Genomic DNA, 27,982 nt, shown 5'->3' with positions numbered 1-27,982 from the left:
GGGGTGATGAGAGTGATGCAAGAAAATTGTGAAAACAGAATTAACAGGAGCAGCTAAGTGGCACAGTGGATAGAGCACTGGCCCTGGGTTCGGGAGGACCTGAGTTCAAATCTGGCCTCAGATTAACATTATTAGCTGTGTGACCCTGGGCAAGTCACTTAACCCTCATTGCCCCACCTTAAAAAACAAAAACAAACCACAGAATTGGCCTAATAGTAAAAGAGGCACAAAAATTCACTGAAGAAAAGACCTCCTTAAAAAGCAGAATTGGCCAAATGTAAAACGAAGTACAAAAATTCGCAGAAGAAAATAATTCCTTAAAAACTATAATCAGGCAAATGGGAGCTAATGACTCCAGGATACAACAAGAAACAATAAACAATGAAAAAGTAATAGAATCAGAAAAACAACTGGCCTGGGAAATTGATCCAGGAGAGATAATTTAACATATCACTAGACTACCTGAAAGCCTCATCAAAAAATGAGCCTAGTCATCATATTTCAAGAAATTATAAGGGTAAAACGACCTGATAGCTTAGATCCAGATGGTAAAATAGAATCAAAAAACTCTGCCAATCACCTTCTGAGAGAGATCTCAAAATGAAAACTCCCAAGAATATCATAGCCAAATTCCAGAAATCTGAGATCAAGGAGAAAATACTTTAAGCAGCCAAAAAGAAACAATTCAAATATCATGAAGTCACAGTTAGGATCACACAAGATTTTAACAGCTTCCACATTAAAAGAGTGGGAGACTTGGAATATATTTGATATGATTCTGGAAGAAGAAGCTGGGATTAGACCCAAGAATAATAAACCAAGTATAATCCTTCAGGAAAAAATTAAACAGGACTTTCAAACATTCTTGATGAAAAGACCAGAGCTGAATAGAAAATTTGACATTCAAACTATTGACTTCTCCACCATGCCCCTGCAAGGTCCAGTATCTCCTCCAAGGAGCCAGCCAGGTTAGCAGAGTATAACCCTTAACACTTATCTTTTTGACTACTAACTTTCCTCCACCTCCCCATGCCTGGGAGGAGACTGGACAGATATGCTCTGTCCTCCAAACCATACCACCAGAGGCCAACCCTGGACATACCTAAGCATTCCCTGGCACCAACAGCTCTTCACTACTCCTATAACCCCAGGTGTGTCCCAGCCCTTTTTAACCTCCTGGTTTCAGAGTTATCATCAAACCAATATTGCCACCGCCTCTGGAATGGGCAAGTCAATGGACTCTCCTGTTGTGCTAGGCACCATCTTAGCAACTTCACACCAAAATGCCACTGCCTATGTGCGTTACCTTTTCCCTTAAGGTGCAAGCTCCAAAAGAGCAGGAACTCTGTTGTCTCCCTTTACATTTGTATCCCCAGTGTTCAGCACTTACTAAGCACCTAATAGTTCATTCATTCATTTTATAAATAAGAAACTGGATGTAGAAGGGGGAAGCCATTTGTCATTTGATTGCAAGCTCATCATTAATGACAGTAGCACAGTGTCAGAACACTGGATCTGGAGTTAGTAAGACATAAGTTCAAATCGAACCTGAGACAAAAGCTGTGTGACCCTAGAAAGGTCACTTAACTGCTGTTTGATGTAGTTTCTTCAATTGTAAAATAATAACAGCACCGACCTCAAAGGATTGTTGTGAAGATTAAGTGTGATAATATTAACAGCACATTAGGAGGCACTCATTTCTTTCCCCTAATGAGATGAAATAATATTTTTTAAAGGCTTAGCACAGTGCCTAACATATAATATAGCAGATATTATATAAACTGCATATTCCCTCATTAGATTGTAAGCTCCTTGAGGACAGGAACTTTATTTGTATCCCCAGCCTTAGCACAGTGTCTGGCACATAGTAGGCACATTAAAAGTCAGATACTACTAAATCTAAATACTAAAAAAGTCAGATTCCCACTAAATCATATGCTGCCTGACCTTGATTCACCTCACCTACCTCCCACCTCCTACAAACCAATCCAAAAATCAAGGCCCAGTCTAAGTCTCACTTCTTCTATGAAGCTTCCCCAACCACATAATCTTTCTTTAAACCCCTCCAACTCCATGCCACACCATACATCAGTGTCACTCAGAGGCAGATCCCTGTTGGCTGTGTTACAACTTAGAAAACCACAAATTAACATTATCTAGGTTTTAGTGTGGTTTTATTTATTTTATTAAACATTTCCCAGTTACAGGTTCCTATGAAGATTGATACTTCTGCCCTACACTAGGGCAAGTCACTTAACCTCTGTCTGCCTCAGTTTCCTCAAATGTAAAATTCGGATAATAACAGCACCTACTTACCTCTCAACTGTGAGGATCAAATGAGAATATTTGTAAAGTGCTTAGCATGGTGCCTAGCACAAAATAGGCACTATATAAATGCATATTCCCTTCTTCCCTTCCCCCCTACATTATATTTTTTCTCATATTATGTATGTCATTTCTCCAACCATGCAGCAAATTCAAGGCCACAGGCCAAATTCATCTTCTATTACCATTCTACTACTTTTTGTTTTTTTTTTCTTTATGGGGCAATGAGGGTTAAATGACTTGCCCAGGGTCACACAGCTAGTAGGTGTCAACTGTCTGAGGCCAGATTTGAACTCAGGTCTTCCTGAATCCAGGGCCAGTGCTCTATCCACTGTGCCACCCAGCTGCCCCCCCATTCTACTTCTAATACTCCATTAAAAGTACCTAATCCCTAGCCAACTGAAACTATGTGTTTGCTGTATTTGCCAAGAAGTGCCACATATGAGTTTTATTCACACCATTCTTGCCACCTGGAAAATGTTTTCCCTATTAAGTAACCTTACCTAATCTCCCTCAACCTATGATAAAGCCTTCCTAATCACCCCAACCAGATGATCTCCCTCTTCATCTAAAACCCCCACTGCACAATATACCTCTTACAGTCTTCACATAGTGGAATTGCATTATCATTATATAGTTTCTTTATTTCCCCACTAAATAGTCAGAATGGAAGTAAAACTAGAGAATTACAGAGTTGCCCTATTTGGCCTCTGAGGCCTCTTCTAGCCCTATGATTCTATGCTCGTTTTTAGGATTTAGAGCTGGGGGGGGAGCAGCTAGGTGGCACAGTGGATAGAGCACTGGCCCTGGATTCAGGAGGACCTGAGTTCAAATCCGGCCTCAGACAATTGACACTTACTAGCTGTGTGGCCCTGGGCAAGTCACTTAACCCCAAATGCCTCACCAAAAAAAAAAAAAAAAAGGATTTAGAGCTGGAAAAGACCTTAGAGATCACACAGCTGAGAAGGCCTGTATTTCTCATCTTTGTATCCACAACCCTTAGCACAGGGCCCTACAAGCAGTAGACACAATTATTTATTGAATAATAATTTCTGTTTCCTAAAGTGGTCTGAGCCTATCTTTTACCATGAATAACCCAACACAAAACTCTCTGGTTATCACCTCTTAAATAACAGCTGTCTAGGAAAATACCTATACTTGCATGCTCTTACTGACACAGATAGATAAGGTACAAGAAGGAAGTTTAGCTTTTCAGGTTTTTGTTAATAACTTAGAATTGGTTCTACTACTTGATTCTTTCATAACCTTGGATAAAACAATGTATCAGAGGAGAGAACTCAGAAGAAATTGCAGATCATTGAAATACATAAACTATCACTTAATACCATACGCTTGGACAAAATGTCAAAAGCTTTTTGTTAAAACATCCAAAATGCTAGTGCCAAACATAAATCATGGAAGCGGAAAATCTGAGAATGGAAAGCTCTGTGCCACAAGACAACTAGATTGTTTTTGACTGGTGGCAGGCAGTGAAAACTGAAGTTTAAATTTCCAAAGTACATGTTAGGGAACTTGGCAAAGCCTATACAATGTACCAATTAAGGCAGCTTTGTCCACTGAGCTCCCAGTAACCAAGCTTTCATTTCAATAAAGCATAAACTCTTCAATCTAATTCTGGCCACTTGATGCCAACATTGTTCACAGTATCACTTCTGACCACACCAGAAAAAGCTAATGAGACTTCTCTGCCCACTGAAGCTGAATGTCCTGTCATCCCATCCACAAGGCCAAATATGCAAGATTTGAATGTGCAAAGTGTGTTATTCAGATAAAGGAGGTGCCTACTTGGTCTTTAAAGTTAGAAAGGTGGTTTACCCTGTCTTCCATTGAAGAGATTACAAGGATGGCCACAGTATGCGGGAGACTGTTTCAAGGAATTCTGGCACCAGCTAGCCATAATATATCTTAGCTTCATAATCTACTTTTATCAGCCAAAGAGATTAGAAGTTTGGGGACAAACTAAGCAAAAACCCTTCCTCCTTCCTCCATCCTCCAAACACAGCTTCAATCCTTACATTAATACATTTATTATTGCTGTTATTTCAAATGAAAAAAAAAAAGCCATGAAAATCAAAATCAGTGGAGATTTTATTCCAACAAACCAAATTCCAAAACAGAATTCCTGATCATCTACTGGAACTTAAGCAAAAGGGAGAAAGGATTGAAATCTGCTGTGTCTTGTCCCTAACTTTTTTGTCAGGAGCTAGTTCAGAGCAATTTAGAAATTAATTTTTTTTCTAATTAAAAAATATCACACACACAACCCAGGGATTGAGATAAGACATACCATATTAGAACTAGAAAGACCCTGCAAATAACCTCATTTTACATATTGGGAAACCAAAGGTCACACAGCGAGTCAGAAAGTAACAAAGCCAACACTCGAACTCCAGTCTCCTGCCTCCCAAGTCAAGGCTCTCCCTGCTCAGCAACCTTTCAGGCAGCCTTCCTAGCTACAAGCTTTCAAAAGACAGTAAGATGCAGTTCAAGCAGCCAGAAAAGCCACAATAATAGGCTCATTGAAAGAGTATTTATTGAGAGAGGGCACAGCAAGCAGTAGATGGAAGACTAGTAGGCTTAGAAAGAAGTTTGATTTAAATCTCAGACTCGTCCTACTTGTGTTAACTGTGAACAGGCTACATTTTCTCTCTGGAAGCCCAAAGAAGCTACTACTTGCACTATCTACCTCAGACAGGTGTTTGAAGAAATCACATACATGTATGGTTACTATTATAGCTGAGGAAACAGGTCTAATAAGTATTAAGCAGCAGAACACAGATTCAAATCGAGTCTTCAAATTCCAAAAAGCCAAATTACCTCCTCATCTGTAAAAAGAGAAATGTAAACAGGCTACATTTATATCTTTGAAGTCTAAAGAGTGTTTTCTTTGTAAAAGCCACGAAAGGCTAGCTAGTGAACACAAGTTCCCACTGTACACAAAAGGCAAAGTGACTGGCTTCCAGTCACACACCTAGGAAATGCTGTCACTGGAAGGACTCGAACCTGAGACTTGACTACCAAAGTGCTCTTACCACTATCCAGAAGTCATCATTTGTGGTTTTGAACATCCCCTAATCCTCCACGTAATCCTGTTAATAAAAAGACATTCACCCATTTAAGTTTTTGTATTTTTACACCTCTGGGATACAGCTTCCCTTCTTGTCTTACAGCACTTTTCTCTGCCTACTGCCATCTTATCCGAAATGAATCATTTCTCTATGTTTTCTCCCCAGGGACAACTCAAAGCCAGCTTTTCACACTAATGTATCCCAAGATAAGAGAAATTGTTTTCCACACTTACAAAGCAAATATCTGTGTTCAAGTGAAAATTGTAGGAGAGAAATTTAATATTGGGAGTAAATCAAGGACCTTAACCTACAGAGACTACATATTTTGAAGTCCATCTTACTGAGACTTATCTACAAAAGGTGGAAAATCTGTTTGGACTGCAAAGCGATGCAATGTCCTAAATTAAGTTATTGTTCTAATCTCTGTCTCCACATTTCATGGAGGGCACAGCTGCCATGAGTGTCTCCTTTGCAGATTCCCATTCTTTGTCTCAGAGAACACAATTCCTGCTTCTTTCTACCCATAATCCAGAATAATAAAACTCTCTCCTCAAACTCCTTAGTGGTGAAAAGGAACTGTCAGTGTAGTATGGAGGAATGTAGAAACCAGACCAACATGAGCAACAGTAATGAAATGGGCCTCAATGAACTTTATGCCAATTCCCAATCATGATAAAGCATTTAAGGAGATTATAATAAATAATATTTGCCAAAGAGATTTTATTATAGCTGAACCTCCCAATATGTAGAGCAACATCTTTCTGGGGCATTATTTTTAAAGAGCATTTGGGGAGATATGAATTACAAACCAACTACATACACACTTAAGCAAATTGAAGAAATGTCCAAAACTGCATAAAAGCCAAAATGCATGGTATCCAAAACATATTTAGTAGACATTTTGCCGTGAAAAAATGATATTAACTAGTCTCCATCCTCCCCAAAACTACATTCACCAAGAAAAACAGAATCAGGTTTTCCGATATGGTGCCACTTGCCAGGGTCCCCAAGACAATCAATTGGCTGTCTTTCCTACCATCATACAAAATATGGACTTCCAAGGTTATCTCATTCAACCAGTGCCTGACAAAGGATCCTTTTTACAGCATCACGTGCTAATGATTATCCCACTTCCCCTGCAAAGCCTTCAAGGAAGGGGAGCCCACCACCTCCCAAAGCTGCATCTGCCAAGGACCCTAAACATGACAGTGTGATATAGTGAAATGGGTACTAACTATGGGATTGGAGGAGCTGGATTCAAATCCAACCTCTGACAGCTATTAACTATATAAATTTAGGCAAATCACTTCATCTCTCTGGGTCTGTTTTCTCATGTGTAAGATGAGGGGGCTGCACTAGAGTAAGAAAGACCTGAATTCAAATCTGGCTTCGACACCTTCTAGCTGTGTGCCTCTGGGCAAGTCTCAATCTTTGCCTGCCTCAGTTTCCTTCTCTGTCAACTGAAGATAATCCAACAGCGCCTGCCTCCCAGAGTCACTGAGGATCAAAAGAGATAATATTGTAAAAGGCACTTACTTAAGCACGGTAGCTGGTACAAAACAGGTGCTTGCTTAATGTTTGTTCTATTCCTTCTTTCCTAAATGGTCTATGAAGTCCCATTCAGCTCTAGATCTATGAACTTCTTTCTAGGTTCCCTTATTCTTCCTTCCTTATAGGGACAGGATTCTAGCACATAAGGCAGTGACTTCCTTTTTGTTCTTGTCTAATCTAAGTCAAAGTTTAATTTCCTTCCAAATAACATGGGATGCAATTCCATTTGAACAGTTGTTAAGTGCCTACTCTGCCCAAGTCATTGTACCTTATAACAGCAAACAAAGGACTCTGTACTATGTGTTAAAAAACTCAAACCAAACTGGCTGATCAAGTTTCAGAGGCTTTTAGTGCTGACTGGAAATGGCTATTAGATTGAAGGATGAAAGTGTTATATATTTGCAGTTGGGCTCTTCTGGAATAAAGATTTTCCACATAACCAAAAAATAAGAACTCATAATAACAAAACATATCAAAAAGTAAATGTCATTCCACTAAATATTACCAATGGAAGTGGCTTAATGTGACAGAATGCAAGCCTTGGTAATCGCTAGACTTGGTGTCAAGAAATCTGGATTCAAACAATGGAATATTATTGTGCTGTAAGAAATGATGAGCAGGAGGAGTTCAGAGAAACCTGGAGGGTCTTGCGTGGGCTGATGATGAGTGAGATGAGCAGAACCAGAAGAGCATTGTACACAGTATCATCAACATTGAGTGTTGATCTACTGTGATGGACTATATTCTTCTCACCAATGCAACAGTACAGAAGAGTTCCAGGGAACTCATGATAGAAGAGCATCTCCAAATCCAAGGAAAAAAAAAAAAAAGAACTGTGGAGTATAGATGCTGAATGAACCATACTATATATATATATATATATAAAACCTATATCAGATTACCTGCTGTCTAGGGAAGGGGGGAGGGAGGGAGAAAAATCTGAAATTGGAAAGCTTGTATAAACAAAAGTTGAGAACTATCTTTACGTGTAACGGAAAAAATTAATTAATTAATTAGTTTTTAAAAAAGAAAGAAATCTGGATTTAAGAAACTGCTATATGATCCTAGACAAATAACTTAATCTCTCCAAGTCTCAATTTCTTCATCTGAAAATGGAGAGAATAGACTATCTGAAGGAATATTGTGAAAGCTAGCCCTAAAAACAGTACAATAGAAAGAGCATTAGATTTAGAACCAGCAGACCCACATTCAAATCCTGACAGCCCTACTACCTAGGTATCTGAGCAACTCACTTGACCTTGGAGACCCTCAATTTCCTTAACTATATAACACAAGGACAAAACAACCTTGTCTACATAATAAAAAGACAAAATGGTCCTTCCAAATCTAAATCAAGGATCCTAAGAATTAAGCAACAATCCTGGTAATCCAGAACAGTAGTCTACCACACACCCTATACAGGTAAATTTAATGTTTAAAAAGTATATTGGTGCTATTGAACTATTATAAAACTAAAAATAGAAATTAGAAAGTATGCAATATTTTGTTTTAATATGCTATATTTTAAATATTTTATTAATGGGAAAAAACTCTCTTGCTCTCAGGTAAATTATTTTCTTTTTAGATACTTTTAAAATACATAATAGGTTCATAGATTTTGATCTAGAAAGGACCTTACACATTCATATCAGAAATGTTTTAGACAGATTTCAGAACCTGGGGCTCAGAGACAATAATTGGCCAACTGCCACAGATCTCATGTCGGGGCAATCCCATCATATCTCCTCTTCTGCTGTCTCATGATAATCTATCAAATAACAGATTATACCAAATGAATATAATAGCTTTCTGGGAGGAGTTGTGCTTTCTCTGTGTAAATATTTGCCAAACAATGCAAAAAAAAGCAAAAATGAATTGTCTTATTTCAACTCAGCAGAAAGTTTTCCATATAAATTTATTCTTCTCTCTGTAATTCTACTTAAGGGATGATGGCATCATACCTTAACTTCTCATTCCTCTTTAAATGTTTTAGTTGTATTCTTTTCTTTCTAAGAATAGCAAAAAGGCCAACTTGGTTCAACCACAAAGTACAGGATGGGGAGTAAGGATTGGAAGGGTTGGTTGCAAAGGGTTTTAAATGCCAAATGGAGGGATTTAGAACTGACCTTAGAGTCAAAAGGAGGTCACTGGTTTTTATTGATTAGAGGGGGTGATATCAGATCTGAACTTAAAGGACATTTTGGCAAATATGTGGAAGATGAATTAGATTCGGAAGAGTTGAAGCAGGAAGACCAATTAGAAGCCTATTGCAATAGTCTGGGTGAGAGAGGTAATGAGGGATAAGAACTAGGGTAGTGACTATGGGTAAGTGAAAAGGATGGATGTGAGAGATGTTGAGAGAAGAATGGCAAGATTTGGCCAAATGCCTAGTAATATTGGATGAATAAGAATGACAAATCAAGCATCCACATTTTATGTATTTGAATGACTGAATGACTATCTCATAAGAGATGGGTTTTGGGGTAGAGAAGGGAGGTGATAATGTAATGAAATCTGAGACAGATGTAGCATCTCCATTCCTGGGTAACTCATTCCCTCCTAACCAAAATGAAAAGGAACTTCTTTTACTCATCAGTAATTGCTCTAAAGTGCAGAGCCCACCATTAAAGAGGGACCTGCAGCAGCTATGAGGTTATCTGGGGCAAAGGGGTCAAACTCAAACTCCAAAGTATGGCAGAACCAGATTAAAATATAAATGGGGGGGGGGGCCTCAGAGGCTAAGTGGCCCAGTGGATAGAGCACCAGCCCTAGATTCAGGAGGGCCTGAGTTCAAATCTGGCCTCAGACATTTAACACTTACTAGCTGTGTGACCCTGGGCAAGTCACTTAACCCCAATTACCTCACCCCCCCAAAAAAAAATGTGTGTCACACACACACACACATATATAAACTGGGAAGCATTCAGCAAAATAAATAAAAACAGAATGCCACATAGATAATATTAAGTTATGGTTTTCTTTTTCTTTTTTTTTTTGCGGGACAATGGGGGTTAAGTGACTTGCCCAGAGTCACACAGATAGTGTCAAGTGTCTGAGGCCAGATTTGAACTCAGGTCCTCCTGAATCCAGGGCCGGTGCTTTATACACTGCACCACCTAGCAGTCCCCAAGTTATGGTTTTCTAAGTCAGTATGAAGGCAGCTAGGTGGTTCAGTGGATAGAGCATTAGACCTTGCAGTCAGGAAGACCCGAGTTCAAATGCAGCCTAGACACTTACTAGTTGTGTGACTCTGTGCAAGTTACTTAATCTGTTTGCCATAATCCACTGGAGAAGGAAATGACAAACCACCCCAGTATCTTTGCCAAGAAAACCCCATGAACATTACAGTTCACAGGTCAGACACAAATAATGACTGAACAACAAAAAGTCAATATGCTGGCCCCAGAGGGACCCATTTCTATTTTAGTATGATACCACTGATCTGGCAGATAGGGGATAGAGATCCTGGGGTTGAGGGAAATTTTCACCAAAGGTACCTGCTAGGCAGCTACTGCTGTAGGTACCTGAATCCTACCTATGTTATGTTATAACTATATTGAGAAGCCAACACTCAGAGCTAAAGAAGGGAAGTTTAAGTTTGTCCAGCAGTGGAGAGACTTGAGTATAGGGTAGATGTGGTTGTGTTGGAGTAAAACTCAACTTGCTAGGCTTACGGGTTATGGATAATGACAGGAAGGATGGGATACAACCCATCAATGCCATCCTCCTACAGGCTGATCAAATCCCTTAAGGTCAAGGCCACAGCCAGGGCCTCAACTTTGAAGAGCATTGATCTAGAAAATCTAGGAATGTGGAGATGAAGGACTGTACTTGGGGCATAATAACAATGGAAGAGAAGGGGGAAAACTGACTCAAGAGGTACAGTATGCATTTCAAGGACAATAAGAAGGATTTAAAAAAAAACTATGTTGGAGAATCAATCAACAATCATTTATTAAGTTTTTAAAATGTGTGAGGCACTTTGCTAAGCATTGGAGATACAAAGACCAAATGAAACACAGTTCTTGCCCTCAAGAAACTTATAATGGGAGAAACATTAAGTATACTATACCTAGGAAGAAGATCCAACCATTCACCTCCCATACTTTTAGAGAGGCTGTCTAATTCAATCCATACCTGAAAAAGAATCCTCCTCTCCAAAAATCTAAAAAAGAGTCATCCGACATTTGCCTAAAAACCTCAAGGGGAAACCCACTCATACTTCTCCCTGGGAAAGCCACAGCATTTCAGTATAATTACAAAATGTCATGAAGTTTTTGTCCATATCATACCTCGATCTGTCTCCCTGACAGTTCTAGCTGCTACTCCTATTTCTACCTCTGAGCAAAATAAACCTGATCCTCTTCCAAATAACCAGCCCTTTAAAACCAGCCATCACAACTCCTCAAGTCTTCTCTCCAGGGTAAACATCCAATTCCTTCAACCAAGGCTCATGTACAATTTGATTCAATAAAACAAATATACATTAACCACCAACTAAGTGCCAGGCACTAGGAATACAAAGATAAAAATGAAATAATCCCTGCCCTAATACAGGAGGAACACTAATAACTAGGCAAATGAGGAAAAGCTTCTTGTAGGATGTGACACCAAGCAATGCCTTGAAAAGAATTAGGGCTCTCAAGACATGGAAGTTGAGTAGTACTCCAGGCATGACACTGTCTAGGCAAAGGTATGAAGGTAGGATATAGATTGTCAGATATAAAAAACATCTAATCAACCTCAGAGTCAGACTGCAAAGGGCATTAGTTTATACTCTGCCCTAGATTCAACAGTCAACTGAAGCTTCTTGAACAGGGAAGTGATATTGTCAGACATGGTTTTAAGAGTATCAATTTGGAAGCTTCAAGGATGACTGTAGGTGGGCAAATCAATTACAAAGGCTATCCCAATTGCCTAATTATCTTGAAGCACTTTGCCATCCTTAATCATTCTCTAGTTCTTGGAAAAACGAGATTCCCAGAAGACAATATTACAGATGTGGTCTGACCAAGGCAAACAGCAGCACTATCATCTCCCAGTCCTAAACACTGTGCCTCTTTCGATGAACAGGAAGTCAGTTAGTTTTCTTTCGAGGCTGGCTTATCACAATGATGAATAATAGTCAACTAGTAGTCCATTCAAATTCCTCACACCTTATCTAAATGAACTGCTAGCTGGCCACACCTCTCCACTTTTCTATCTGAGAAGGTGATTTTCTTGAAAACCCAAGGCAAGACTTCATATTTGATCCCTAATAAATTTCATTATTATTAGATCTGGCCCAACTTCCTAGCCTACTGGGGCTTTTTTGGAATCCCAATTCTTTCAACTACCATGTTACTACCTATTTCCTCCTAGCTTTGCACCATCTGTACATTTTGAAGCATACCACACCCAAGTCCAAGAGTAAATCAGATCTAAGACTCTTTAGATAAGGGGTTCTTAACCTGAGGTTCAGTAGAGAGATTTCAGAAGTCTGGGAATCTGGATAGGGGAAAAAAAAATCCATCCTTATTTTCACTAATCTTTGGTTTCTTTTATTCACTAAAAAGCATTACTCTAAGCAGGGGTCCCTAGGAATCACTAGATTGCCAAAAGATTCTATCACACACACACACACACACACACACACAATGTTAAGAAATCCTTAGGTAAGTTTTATTCTCTTACTGCAGGAGAATTATCTTCAATAATCAACAAAAATGGTTAATAGAGAACAGAGCACCTAGTAAACAGGTACACTGAAACCAAATCCTAGAGTAATGAAAGGACTTGAAGATGTACTTAGGATCACAGATTTGGAGCTGAAAAGGACCCTAGAAGTTATCCAACTCCCTCATTTAACAAATGAGAAAACCAATGCCTCAGATTGCAAAGTTTCTTTTGATGACCTCTGAAAAACTGTGGCTAACAAGAGAAATACTACCAGAATAGAAGTGGATGTTGTAATGATTTTTAAAAGGGAAAGGGGGCCCAGTAATACCACTACTAGGTCTGTATCCCAAAGAGATCACAGAAGAGAGAAAAGGACCCACACATACAAAAATATTTATAGCAACTCTCTTTGTGGTGGCAAAGAATTGGAAATTGGGGGAATGCCCATCAATGGGGGAATGGCTAAACAAGTTGTGGTATATGAATGTAATGGAATATTATTGTGCTGTAAGAAACAATGAGAGCAGTGGGTAGCTAGGTGGTACAGTGGATTCAGGAGGACCTGAGTTCAAATCCAGCCTCAAACACTTGACACTAGCTGTGCAACCCTGGGCAAGTCACTTAACCCTCACTGCCCTGCCAAAAAAAAAAAGAAAAAAGAAAAAAGAAAGGAGGATTTCTGAGAAACCTGGAAGGACTTACATAAACTAATGCTGAGTGAGATAAGCAGAACCAGGAGAACATTGTACACAGTAACAGCAACCAACATTGTGTGATGATCAACTGTGATATACTTGGCTCTTCTCAGCAGTGCAATGATCCAAAACAACTTCAAAGAACTTATGATAGAAAATGTTCTCCACATCCAGAAAAAAGAACAGTGGATTCTGAATGCAGATTGAAACCACACTGTTTCTACTTTTTGGCTGTTTTTTTTTCTTTTTTGAGGTTTTTTCCCTTGTGTTCTGATTCTTTTTTCACAATATGACTAATGGAGAAATATGTTTAATGTAATTGTACATATATAACCTGTATCAGATTGTTTCCTGTCTTGGGGTAGGGAGAGGGAAGGGAGGGTGGGAGGAAAATTTGGAACTAAAAGTTTGGAGGAGAAAACAAATATTGAAAACTATCTTTACATGTAACTGGAAAATAATAAAAATACTTTTATGATAAAATTAATTAATTTAAAGTTAAAAACAAAAAACCAAAGAGAAAGGGGGTAGAGTCTTCAAAATATAGGATAGTGAATTTGTCTTGAATCCCTGACAAAATTTAACATATTTAGTTCGTGAGCAGTGATTAGTAAGAACTCTTAATATCAGAACATGCCAGCCTAACTTCATTTCAGTTTTTGGAGGAGTTGCTAGACTCAAGAGAATGGGACTTTTAGAAATCATCAACTCTAAGGCAAAGAGAAAAAAAGAATAAGGGGTAGCTAGGTGGTGCAGTGGATAAAGCACTGGCCTTGAATTCAGGAAGACCTGAGTTCAAATCCAGCCCCTGGATACTTGACACTTAGCAGCTATGTGACCCTGGGCAAGGAACTTAACTCCCATTGCCCCACAAAAAAAAAAAAAAAAAGAAGAAGAAAAGAAAAAAAAAACCCATTGCCCCACAAAAAAAAAGAAAAGAAAAAAAAGAATAGCAAAGAGAAAAACAGCAACCTCTCCTCCAAAAAACCCCAAACAGATTTAAACATACCAGAACAAATCCTGATGGGGAAATCCAAAAAAAAGTCATGTCATTTTATAACACAGGTCAGCAAAGGGAGACGGAACTAGAGACAGAGTATGGCTAAGGAGCTCCTGCAAAAACTAAACAAGGACCATGCATCAGGGTAAGAAAAAGTCCCAGATCCAAGCCAGAACTCTGCAACCTTGGACAGAGTGCAGGAACAGGTGGTCAACTGGCAGTTTTGTCAATTTCTCCCTAGTTCTGGGTCACAGATCCAGGGGGACTGAGGAGCAATTATGATGCTTAGACTATATACTGAGCAAGGAGCAAGTATGGAAGTAAGCAGCAACTGTGTGGGTCAGGTGGGGTCTCAATTCCTTAGTCCCATCTAAAGCCTGCAGAGGAATAACCAGGGCCTGATCCTAAACCAAAAGAGAATCAAGAGTTGAGTGACTCTAAATCGGCAGAACTTTCTACTCAACTGATAGTTGCTGAGTCTACTGAAACACCAAAGATGACAAACTAACAGGTCTGTAGCTCTAACCCAAACCCAGGTCAAGTACTTGCAAAGGCAAGGAAGTTTTGGGCAAAGGGAGATCAATAGTGATCAAGCTTGCTTTGGGAGCACTGAAAACTTGCAGGTCCCCAGCCTGAACTGTCCATGAGAACCTGGAATAACACAAAAATTATTACCCCAGCCTAGACATTGCCTCCAGACAAGAACAGTCTGGTCCTAATAATCCTAAACAAATCCTAAATCAGGATTAGAAGAATGAGTAAACAAAAAAGAACACAATAAAAAAAATTATTACACTGAGAGAGATACTAAAGACACAAACTCAGAAAAATGGAATGACAAACATCAACAAGCAAAGAAAAATACGTTGGGGACTGACTAGCATTCCTGGAAGAGATGAAAGAAAGGGTTTGGCTTTTTAAAGTTTAAAATGTTTTTACAAATGAAATGAACACTAGAGGGGGAAAATGGAAAACAAATGAGAACTATGGAAGAATCAAGAGAATTAACAACTAAGCACCTTGTCCAAGCAACAAACTTCCTGAAAATTCAAATGGACCAAATAGAATCAGATGATGATTTCAAAAGACAACCAGAAATATCAAAATGCAGTAAAAAGACTGACAATAGAAAATTTAAGGTATCTCAAACTAAAAATAGAAATTGAGGAGAGAAAACATAAGCATCATTGGACTATCTGAAAGCCATGTCCAAAAAAGGAGCCTAGATATATTTTAAGAAACCTTAAAACTTCCCAGGCCCCTTAAAACCAGAGGACAAAATGGAAATAGAAAGAATCCACTGGTCACCTCCAGAAACTTCAAAATGAAAAACTCCCAGGAGTATTCTAGCCAAAAGCCACAACTTTCAGGTCAAAGAAAAATTACTGCAAACAGCCAAAGAGAATTCAAGTGCCAAAAAGCCAGAGTTGGAATCACACATGATTTAGTAGACTCCACTATAAAGGTGCTAAGACCTTGAATTACTATAATACTCAAGTAGGCAAAAGATATAGGCTTACAACCAAGAATAATTTACCCAGCAAAACAATGTATAATTCTATTGGGAGAAAAGGGAAGATGAACTTTCATGAAGAGCTTCCAAGTGCTCCTGATGAAAAGACCAGAGCTACATAGAAATTTTGAAGTACTAACACAAGAGTCAAAAGAAACACAAAAAAGTAAGCATGAGCAAATAATCACATGGGACTAAAACAAGGATAAACTGCTTAGAGAAGATGATTCATGTGTTCCCTCAGAACTTATCAGGAATCAAGAGTGGAAGTCTAATTAAACAGAACGCCTGGGAAGGGTTTTGTTTTGTCAATGATCTTTTTTAACAGAAAATAAAGGGAGTGGAAGAGAAATACATTAGGGGGAAACAGGAGGAAGGTTTGGGGAAATTATTTTACATAATTGGCATGTGCAAGTAGAAGTTTATACAAAGTAGGGACTGGGGGAGCAGCTGATGAACTTCATTCTCATCTAAATTTGTCAAAGGAGAGAAGCACACAAAAGTGGCTACAGAAATTTATTTCACTCAAAAGGAAAATAGAAGGGAAAGAGAAAGAGGGGGAAATTAGAGGGAGGATAGATTAAGGGAGGGATTAGTCATAAGGTAAAATAAACTAAGGATTTGCAAAAATATTTATAGCTTTTTTGTGGCAAAGAACTGGAAACTGGAAAGCAGCTATCAATTGGGAAATGGTTGAACAAGTTATGGGATATGTGATAGAATAGAATGTTTTAAGAGCTAATGAAGGAGGTGTTTTCAGAGAAACCTAGGAAGACTTGTGTGAACTGATTTAAAGTAAACATAGAAGATGGTTGTTGTTTGTCCTTCACTCTTGAAGACTATGACATCAGGGTGATGTCATGACTTACACTGAATTGGATTTAAGTGAGGGAGGGCTGTGCAAAGGTAACCAGCCTCACTCTCTCCTCTGGAGCCATCTGGGTCCAGTGGCAAGACATACATTAAGATGACTGGAGAGGGCCCCAGATGTTTAAGGCAAGTGGGGTCAAGTGACTTGCCCAGGGTCACACAGCTAGTAAGTGCTTGAGGTGAGATTTGAACTCAGGTCTTCCTGACTTCAGGGTAAGTACTCTACGTACCTCCACTGCAGACACCTGGCTGCCCCCCAAGCAGAACGGAAGAACAATTTATGTAAATACAAGAATACAGCAAAGAAAAGAAACCTTTGAAAGAGTAAGGATTTCTGATCAGCACGATGATCAACTACAATTCCAGTGAAACATGAATTCCAGATGAAACATGCTATCTGCCTCCTGATAGAGAAGTAAAGGACTCAAATGTTCAAAATGAGACTCTTTTTGACATGGCTAACGTGGACATTTGTTGTGCTTTAACCATATATGTTTGTAACTGAGGGTATGTTTTTCTTTCTTTCTCAGTTGGGAGGGAGAGGAGTTTTTGCTGATTAAAAAAATTACTAAAAAAGCAATCAACTCCTCCAACTCCCTTATTTTTTACAAATGAACTGAAGTACAACAAAGTCTTAACAATAAAATTAATGTATCAATTTAAAATTTGCAAAACACTTTACATATGTTATCACATTTGAATCCCAGCAACTCAAGTTGGTACTACTCATAATTATTCCTATTTTACACAAGGGACAGGCTCAGCAAGGCTAAGTGATTTGCCCATGTAATAAACCTAGGTGTCAAAAGGAAAATTTGAACCCAAGTGTTCCTGAGTCCAAGTAGACTTCTGTTTCTACTATACCATGATGTCCAAAAGGCCACATAGGTACTAAGTAGCATTAGACAAAGTCATTTGTAGTATGACTTGTGGATTCAATGGAAACGTGTAGACTGGAAGATAGTGCAATTTAAGTAGGTGAATGACTAAATCAAAAGAGTAAGGGTTAAGAATCAACATCAACCTAGATGTCTGGTGAAACTGTCCAAGGATCTGTCCTTGGTCCTGTTCTAGTCAACATTTTTTATTATCAATGATATGGATGAAGAGATTTTAAAGCATTATTTTTCAAACTTTAAACAAGACATAGATGAGATTGGTTTCTTGATGACATAAAGCAAAAGTCAATCAGCCGGGGGCAGCTAGATGGCGCAGTGGTTAAAAAGCACTGGCCCTGGATTCAGGAGTACCTGAGTTCAAATCCGGCCTCAGACACTTGACACTTACTAGCTGTGTGACCATGGGCAAGTCACTTAACCCCCATTGCCAAAAAAAAAAAAAAAAAGTCGATCAGTTAATATCTGATGAGCTTGTAATTTCAAAAAAGGCAAGTATTTCTTAATGAAACACTTTTAGTTTTGGTATTGGTAATTCTACATGATGTTGAAAGGATAGAAAATATATTGAGTGATCCCAATACAACTACCACTAATATTAACACATTTCTATAACATTTTAAGGTTTAAAAAAATCTTTACATATATTATTTCATTTAATCTTCACAATTACTCTGAGTTATGTATAACTGGTTTCATCCCCTATGTGACAAAAATAAGGATCCAAAAAGATCAGAAGAGGACTGAATCAAATCCAATGAGATGAAACAGTAGGGATGAGCTTAATTTCCTTTACTTATATTTAATCTACTGAAGTTAAATCCACTGCATAAATTTGATTGTTTCTGGGCAAAGTCCACTTTTGGGTGTCTCACTCACCGAAAGGTAACATGTCTTATACTAAGCTTATTATCCCCCCTAAACCTGCTAAGAATTCTGACTTTACTGTCTTCTCCTAGTTATTCCTATTTATGTATATAAATGCTTCATTCATTCAGGTCTGTGGCACTACCATTCTCCCTTCCTGTAATCCAGAGGTTATCTGATTTCACTCAAAAGACAAAGAGATGTTACAGGTTCTGTTCATTGTCTTTCCAAAAGGATCCCTTACACATACTTTCTCCTCTCTGGTCCCACAAGCACCATTTTCATTTGGGCCATCATCACCTCCCACTCCCAAACCAGACTACTACAATTAGCTTTTATGAACCCACACAATCTCCGAGATTCTCTCTCCAATAAACATTTATTATGTACTTTTACCACGTACCAGCCACTGTGCTAAGAGGAGATACAAAAAAGGGCAAAAATAGGGTAACATGGAAGAGACATGCAAACAACTACATACAAAAATACAAGACATATCCACAAAGTATAAATGGGAAGTAATAATCCCAGACAGAACCGGGACATGACCTAAAAAGGCCTCTTGCATTAAGCAGGATGTGAGATGCTCCTTCATAAGGCTAATAGGATAATCTTTCTTCCACCTAATCTGGTCACTCCAGTGCTCAAATATCTTCAATGGCTCCCTAGTCAATCTGGGAAGGGGAAGAAAGGAAAGGTCTGTTTTCTCTAAGGTCCCTTTCAACTTGAAACCCATGAACCTATGACCCCACTGGCTATAATAAAGTTCAAATTTCCTTGTCTTACAGACAGTACACACAATCTTTTACCACACTACTTTTCAGCCTTATTCCCAAGCATCATAAGCTCCATTCAAAGTGGACAAGACAATGCTTTGCCCCTCAAATACAACACAGTCTCAAATGTCATGTCTTTACTCAGGTCTTATGTCTGAAATGTTGACTTTCCCAATCATCACCTGTTGAAATACTATCCATTCTAGGGGCAGCTAGGTGGCAGTGGATAGAGCACCGGCCCTGGAGTCAGGAGGACCTGAGTTCAAATCCGGTCTCAGACACTTAACACTTACTACCTGTGTGACCCTGGGCAAGTCACTTAACCCCAACTGCCTCACCGAAAAAAAAAAAAAGAAAGAAAAGAAAAAGAAAAAAATACTATCCATTCTTAAATCCAAATGAAACAGCTTCCCTCAAGAAGCTTTCTCTGACTCCCACAGACTATAATGACATTTCCTGAGACCTCATCCAGCACTGTTTTGTAATTCTCTAAAACTTTACCTGTGTTGTTGCCTTTAAGAGCTTCCTAAATGTTTACAGATTGACAGGCTATAAATTTTTGAGGGTTCTCTAAATTTTGGACCTTCCCCCATACCAAGCAAAGTACTTTATACATAGTAGGCACCTTAATAAAATATTTCAGATTTGTTCTTTTGAAGTACAAGATGATGTATGTCTAGACAACAACCTTATGTAAAAGGTCTAAAAGGTTCTGGTGAGAAGTCAAATTATGTAAAATGACATGACAGCAAATAAAGGAAAAAAGACCAAACAACTTTCGGCTACCTTCACAGTAACAGTTGTGTGACTTTGTATAAGTCACTTAACCCTTCTGGGCCTTAGTTTCCTCCTCATCTATAGAATGAGGAGGATGGTCTGCATGGTTTCTAGTAAGGTTCCATCCAGCTCTTGTCCCATCTGTAATCCTGTCATCCTAGTTTTCCAGAACAGGGAAGTTCCACTGTACTCTGCCCTAATAAAACCATATCTGCTCAAAGGGCAGCCACCAAGATTGGAAAAGTACTTGAAAGCATTCCATAGGAAGAACCAGGAATGTTGGGGGGGAAGGATGTCAAGGAAAGACACAATAGTTATTAGGAGCAATAGGTGAAAGCTTCAAATGGAAACTGGAAGACTACTTTTCAGAGCTGTAATAAAGAGAGGCTTCCCATGAAGAATCAAACTAATTGACTTCTTAGATCCCTTCTAACAATGGAATTCTCTGATTCTCAAGGCATAACACAAGAACAATGATAATATTCCAAGGAAGAAATAACTGGACTTGGTGACAAATTAGATCTAGGGCTTCTTAAACTTTTTGGACAGTATCAAGGATCCCTCTAGGAGTCTGGTGAAGCCTATGGACCCTTTCTAAGAATGCTTTTAAATACATAAAATAAAATACATAGAATTACAAAGGAAGGCAGTTATACTGAAACAAAGATGCAATTTTTTCCCATCCAGACCTGTTGATAGACCTGTTGAATGAGAGAGGTCCAGGTACCCAAGGCTAAAAACCCTGGTCCAAAGGATAAAGGAAAGAGAAGAGCCAAAGTATACTTTTACCCAGAAAACCATTAAAAATGTTAAGTGGAGTATAGGTGGAAAATTGATGAGAAGAGATAAGAGGAAGGGAAGCTTTTTGAAATTATGTATTAGATGTGCAGACCTGGAAAGAGGAAGGGGGCAAGAATATTCAAAAGGAACTGTCCTGTTAGACAAGTAGAAATACAGGCTATAATAATAATGTCAAACTATTAAAAAAAAAAAAAAACGGGCAGCTAGATGTCGGAGTAGATAGAGCACCAGCCCTGGAGTTAAGAGTACTTGAGTTCAAATCTGGCCTCAGACACTTAACACTTACTAGCTGTGTGACCCTGGGCAAGTCACTTAACCCCAACTGCCTCACTAAAAACAAAACAAAACAAAACAAAAACAAAAACAAAATGGGGGCCACTAAACTACATTAGATTTGTGCAGACCAAATACTAACAGTTTAAAATTTTAATTTTATCTATGTTTTATCATATTTTCATTTTGTCAAATATTTCTCAATTACATTTTAATTTGATTCTAAGTGTTGTAGGCTAGATGTATGACACTTCTGGTCTACAGTACACAGTTGGAAGTTAATGGAAAGAAATGACAGTGGAAGGCAAAGGACCATAGGAAGAACATGAAGAAGTGTAAAGAGTACAGAGCCTTAGTAGAGACCACCCAAAGAATTGTGTGTGAATAATGTGGAAAAAGGAGGAAGAAAATAAAAAGAATCTGACAGTGTGGTCAGAAGAACCAAGGGAAGCTAAAGTGTTAAAGAAGCCAAGGAAATAGAAGTTAGGGAGCAGGGAAGTCAAAAGCATTAAATGGTGAGTTAAAGACTAAGAAAAAGATCCTAAGTGGCTACCTAAGCACCTAAGATAGATAACAAAGAGCTAGGCTGTTTAACTGCAAGTACTTCACTGAGGGACACCACTTTTGTCCATTATCCAAACCTTTCTACTTATTCATCACTCACTCCCAGTAAAGTAGGATGTGTCAGATCTATCTGGCTACCTGTAAGTAGCTCTACTAAAAGATGTGGGCAGGGAAGAGAGGTGCAAAATCAAGTTTGCAGATACTTAAGCACTGAATTATTTAAGTATTCAACTCTGACCAAGTTAAAAAATGGTGCTGCTTGATTTCAGCCACACCTTAAAACAGTGAGCAGAGATGAAAAACTGTATTTTATATATATATATGTATGTATATATATGCATGTGTGTGTATATATATATGTATGTATATATACACATACATATATACATATATACGCTAACAACCCATCTTAATGGTTCATAAGAAAAGTACCATTTTTCTATTCTGTGCTATTAGTAAAGACAAAAGCTAAGAGTCAACATGCAGCCACTGCTAAGTCTAGTGTAAAATAAAGACTTGGGGAGGAGGTGTAGGCTAGAGTATTGACCTTAAAATGTTGAGCAAGACAGTCCTACTACAACCAGACTGAGGCAACTATTGCTGCCTTGACTTCAGCAAACAACCACGACTTCAATAGAGGGGCACCTCCCTGTACTTTGGTGGTACAAGTCAAAAATGGCCAGGGCTTGCTCAAGGATGAGAAGCCAGAACATAAAGGAAATGGACCATACTCCATTGTGAAAAAAATGGGCTTGGCTTCTGATGGTTTAAACAAGGTTAGGTTGCCCAAATTCCTATATCCTAAAGATGGAACACTTATACCCTTTAAAACAAAGAAGCAGGATCTAGATAACAGGTTAATACAGGAGTTCTTAAACTTGGGTCCCTAAATTTGTTTTTAAAACTATTTTAATAACTGTATTTCTATGTAATTATTTCCTTTATTATTTTATGCAGTAAAAAACATTCTCCTACAAAGGGATCAGCTTTCTCAGACTGCCAAAGAGGCACAAAAAAGTGAATTGCTAAATTCTAATAAGTCTGTCATTCCTTTTTTTTCCTAGTTTTTTCTTTCAAACTAAGATTTCTTTACCTATCTTAGCAAATATTCAGTTATTTGAAGTAAGAATACTCCTCGGGCCTATTTTACTTAATTTTCTTTTAATGCAGCTTTTACTAAATTTCTCCTGTAACATGGAAGGAAGTGACCCTCAGTATTCTGAACACCAGATCTGGCAGAAGCTAAAAAGGCTTGTCCAACCCTACATAGTCTGAGAACCCAGTAAATTCAAAGACAATCATCACAAAAATCATCATTTAACAATTTTTTTCAGTCCCAGTAAATCACTAAGATATGACACATGGCATAGCAAAGCTATGATTTTTCCTCATGAAACCAGAAAAATTTGTCAGTTTATCTATCTGTAAAATGGGGATAATACCTGTAGCTACCTCACAGGATTATTCTGAGGCTGAAATAAGGTAATATCCAGAAAAGAGATTTTCTAACCTTAAACTCTATGTGTCAGTTATTATTACTGACCAATCAGAATCATAGCTATGGAGATTTCAGGGACCTTAGAATTCTTCATTTTGTAGATGTAGAAACAAACCCAAAAGAACGACTTTCCTAGGGTCAGGAGAGGAGTGAGCAACAAAACCCAGGGCCTCTGGAATCAAGATTAGATGCTTTTCCCCACTATATTCTTCTGCTTCTTTAAATAACATAAGCTGCTTTTCTACTCAATATAACCATTTTACAAGAACATTTAAACTTGACATGGTAATTTCACCATCTCAATGTACATTTAATAGAGTTTCAAAATATCCTTTCCAATCTTTCTAATTTGTGTCCAATGCTTTAACACCGGACTGTCAGGATGGCCTTGGCTAATGCTAGAACTGTCCCAATAAACAAGCAAAGAAAACTTTGAAGAAAAATTCACGTGCCTTGTGCAATCTCATAGTAGGACTCTAAGGCTTGCCAGAAAACAACTCAAATCAATTACCACGAGTAGAGAGGACTGACTCAATTTCAGGGCTTTCTTATCTCAAGCTAGAAGGCTTAGCTAGCATGCTGTGATTCTCAAACCAAACTACCATCTTTTTTCAACAACCAGCCCAGTTCTCCTATTTAGGATCATTGAAATTTCCAACTTGTCCGAAGCCTGGCTAACCTTTTCTGTCTTTTCCATCGGGAGCTGCGTCTCTGGTCCCAGAGACTGAGTTTAAAACTACTCCATAAGATTATAAGTATTTTAAGAATGTGTCAATTCCTCAACCCTTTCCTAATCCATCCATATTCGAAAAGTAATAGGGCTGGATTGTGTGTATTCGGAATCAGTCCTTCCCATCACCACTTATAGGGACTCAACTTCTATATCCAGTTTGGTCACAGACCCAAGCGACACCCCCCCACCCACCCCCACCCCCTTCCAGACCGCGGTTTAGGGACCAGGCCCTACTTCTCCAAATGTAGTGGAGCTTTTTTTTTTAATTCATTAACACCTCATTTGCAAGGGTGTGTTGGAACCACCCACAATTGTCACCGAAGAAGTCTTTTGTGCAGGGCTGCTACCCTCTACTCCAAACAAACGCTGCATTTCAACCCTCCCAAAACAAAAAAGGACCCGGTGCAAAGGCACCATCCGGCCCCACGAAGCCCCAACTCCCTTCTCCCCGCTCCCCCCCCTCCTTGGGCTTGGTGGAAAGAAAGAACGTACCGGCCACGCGCGACGCCCTCCCCCCTCCCCGGGCACCGCGGCCCCCATTGTGTCCCAGCTCCTCCTCCTCCTCCTCCTCCGGCTCGGGCCGAGCCTGGCCGGCACAGGCCGGGTGACAGCCGGCGGGCGCCGCCGACCAGGCTCCCGAGCCTCCGAGCGGAGCGCGTTCCCCGCCTCCCCGGGCGAGGAAAACAGCTCGGCCGGTACGGCTGGGGGCGGCAGGGGAGCCAGGGAAGCACGATTTCCCGGCTCGGGGAAGAGAGGAGTTGAGAATCGGGAGAAAGAAGCCGGGGGGGGGGGGGGGGGGAGGGGTAGAGGGGGAGGGGGCCCCCCACCGGCAGGGGCAGTTAACGCATCTAACCGCCCCTCGCTGGCCCGGCCCGGTCCGGCCGGGGCCTGAGCGGGGACACCGCCCCCGCCCCCACCCCCACGCCCCAGCCCCGGCCCCGGCGCGGGGACCCGAGCGGCCAGGCGGGGCGCTGGAGACAATGAGCGGGGGAGGGCGGCGGCGGAGGAGCCGCGATGGAGGAGGGGAGAAGAGCCAGGCCGGGCCCGGGACGCACTGGGCCAGCGGAGCTTTCTCCCCGGCCCCGGCAGGGCACAGGCCCGCGGCCCCGCCGCGCTCACTCCGTGCCCGCCGGGCCCGCCATGGCGCTCGCCCTTTCTGGACAGGCACGGCTCGGCCCCGCACGCCAGCCGCCTCGCGTCGCCTCCCCGGGGGTGTGAGGGGGCGGCCGCAGCCCGGGGTGAACAGGGCCGGGGGGGGGGGTGTGAGAGACTCCCCCAAGCTTGGGCCTCCCTCCGCCGAGGCGAAGGCACCCTCGGTCTCACCTGATGGCCGCCGCCCGGCGCGTCAGCTCCGTCAGTCCTTCGCGGGGTGGCTGGGCCAGCCGCCTCTGGCTCCTTAGCTCGGGCCGGCTCCCTTCGCTCGCTAGCTCGGCCAGCACTCGACCCCACCGCAGCAGAAGCTCTATCCGCGAAGGGCCCGCACCGCCCCAGCCGCCATTGGCCCCAGCACCCACACCCGCCCGCCCATTGGCCACGGCTGACAGCTCCGCCCCTCCCCCTCCGCTCCGCCGATCAACAAGGCAAGGCCCTGCCCCTTGGCCAGCGAAGAGGTGGGCTAGGAGGGATTTCGCGCACGGATTGGCCGGGCCTCCAGGGAGGCCGCACCTCCTCATTGGACTAGCTCGCAGGACTCCCGACCCTCCCACGTGCCTGCTGCCCGGCCACACTCCCATTGGACCCCACGAACACCATTCAGCCACTCTCGACCAACCCAATGGCTAAACGGACTCGGATTGACAACGGTGCCTTAGGGCCCGCCTACCGGCTGCACTAAATTGAACCACTATTGGCTGCAAGGCAAGCCGGAGGCGCAAAGAATGGATGTGGCAGATGTCATTCAAGCCCCTCTCAGTAGAGCCCCCGCCCTTGCAATCAGGCTGGGAAATGAGTACGTGATGCCCAGCACAACAGCAGGCTGGGCTTGGAGAGATGGGAGCTTCTCCGAATGTTGGAGACCTCTTAAATGTGCCTGTACAGGCCTTAGCACCCGATAAGGAAGGGGGGGAAATGAAATGGGGATGGAAAGACCTCCTGGACACTTGGAAAATACGGGGTGGTGCAGCGCTGGCCCGGGTGATGTGGGACTTAAGGCCCAGGTCATAATGAGGAAACTGAGGCCCAGAGGTTATGACTTTCCCCAAGGTCATACAAGTGTCAAGTTGCAGGAATGAGCTCAGAATTCAAGCCTTGATTCCCCAGTCCACTTCTTTCTCTACTCCCCACTCTGACTCAGTTTCTCTTTTTAAAGCCGATCCTGTATGCTAATTGAGTCCCTTATCTCCCCACTGAAGCTATTTCCAAACCTTCTCTTCCCTACTCAACCCCCTCCCCAGCTGAGGGTGTCACCTCTTTCCTGAGAAAAGTGAGAACTTTCTTTGTGAGCTCCCTTTTCCCACTCTCATCTTCACACACCTTGACTTTATCTCCTCCTTGTCAAGGCTAGCCCTTCTTCCTGTGAAGTTGGCCTCATCACCTCCTGTCCTCTCCAGGAAATTGAACCCCTCCATAAATCTCTCCACATACACTTCCAGACTTCCCTAGTTACTGTTGCCTTCAAGCATGCCCAAGCCTTTCCCATCTGTAAAAAATAATAAAACCTTCCAGTCCCATTAGCCTCTCTAGCTCTAGTCCCAGATCTCACCCTTTGCCTCCCTTTAAACCAAATTGTTAGAAAAAGTTGGCTACATTTTTTTTTATGAGGCAATTGGGGTTAAGTGACTTGCCTAGGGTCACACAGTAAGTGTTAAGTGTCTGAGGTCAGATTTAAACTCAGGTCCTCCTAACTCCAGGGCCAGTGCTCTATCCACTGTGCCACCTAGCTGCCCCAAAAGTTGGCTACCTTTGTTTGCCGCCTTCATCTTCTCTCATTCCTCTATCTTTGAGGCAGCTAGGTTGGCACAGTGGCTTACAGTCTGGAAGACCTAAATTCAAAATCAACCTCAGACATTAGCCAGAACAAGTCACTGTCACTAAAGCTGTCACCTTCATCTCCCCAACTGTAAAACACAGCACCTACCTCCTAAGCTCATGAGTTAACTAAAATTGCACTCTCCAAAGTCACCAACTATCTCTTAATTGCTGATTCATACAGTCTTGACCAATGATCTGCATTAGACACCGTTGAGCATCCTCTCCTCTCTGGGTTTTTCATGACACCATTTTATCTTATTTTTTTGCGGAGCAATGGGGGTTAAGTGACTTGTCCAGGGTCACTCATGACACCATTCGTGATGGTTCTTCTGTCTGCCCATTTCTTCTTTATTAGCTCATCATCCCTAACTTCTCTAACTTCAAATATTCCCCCTGACATTAGTGCCCTAGCCATAAATGCCCTTGCTCTTCCCCCGTCGTGGATTTGACTAACTGTATTCATGACTCCTAGATCTATTTCCAGCCTCAGTTTCTCCCCTAAATTGTCAATACTGATCACCACCTAGATGACCAGTTTCAAACTGGATGTATTCAACAAGTCTACAACAACTTGTTTTCCCTACTCCAGCCCTCCTCTCCTCCACACGTCATTGTATCTGTGGAGGGAACCATCCTTCCTGGTTCTTAACCTCAGCACTACCCTCTCCCCATGTAATCAATCAGTTGCCAATCCTGCCATTTCTACTTTCATAGCATTTCTTGAACTGAACCTTTCTCTGGCACAGAGATCCCTCAGTTCAGGTCATCATCACCTCTAGCCTAAACAACTGCAACCCCTTAATTGGCCTCCCAGCCTCAAGTCTCTCCAATCAATCCCACACAGAGTCCAAAGTGATTTTCTTTAAACACCCTCCCCTACTCAACCAACTCCAGACTTCTATTGTCTCTCAGCAGGCCAAAGGGATTTCCTTTTAAATCCTGATCTGAACTAATCACTCCCCACACTACCAACCCTCAGCTCCCTAGTCTCTCAATCAACTCTTTTAAAAGCCCTTTACAAGGGGGCAGCTAGGTGGCAGCTAGGTGGCGTAGTGGATAAAGCACTGGCCTTGGATTCAGGAGTACCTCAGTTCAAATCCAGCCTCAGACACTTAACACTTCTAGC

General features: G+C 41.0%; 1 protein-coding gene across 2 annotated transcripts in view; it reads right to left on the bottom strand.

The window, feature by feature from the left end:
• The window catches only part of KDM4B (lysine demethylase 4B), a 255,297-nt gene extending 229,876 nt beyond the window's left edge, over window positions 1–25,421 (bottom strand). For both annotated transcript variants that reach the window (XM_043986635.1, XM_043986644.1), the window contains exon 1: window positions 25,210–25,421. The gene's annotated coding sequence lies outside the window, so the exon portion shown is untranslated. The remainder of the gene's footprint in view (window positions 1–25,209) is intronic.
• Window positions 25,422–27,982: the final 2,561 nt, after the last annotated feature.

This window comes from Dromiciops gliroides, chromosome 1 (assembly GCF_019393635.1).
Source record: "Dromiciops gliroides isolate mDroGli1 chromosome 1, mDroGli1.pri, whole genome shotgun sequence".
Taxonomy (NCBI): Eukaryota; Metazoa; Chordata; class Mammalia; order Microbiotheria; family Microbiotheriidae; genus Dromiciops; species Dromiciops gliroides.
This window is presented reverse-complemented; position numbering and strand designations above follow the sequence as displayed.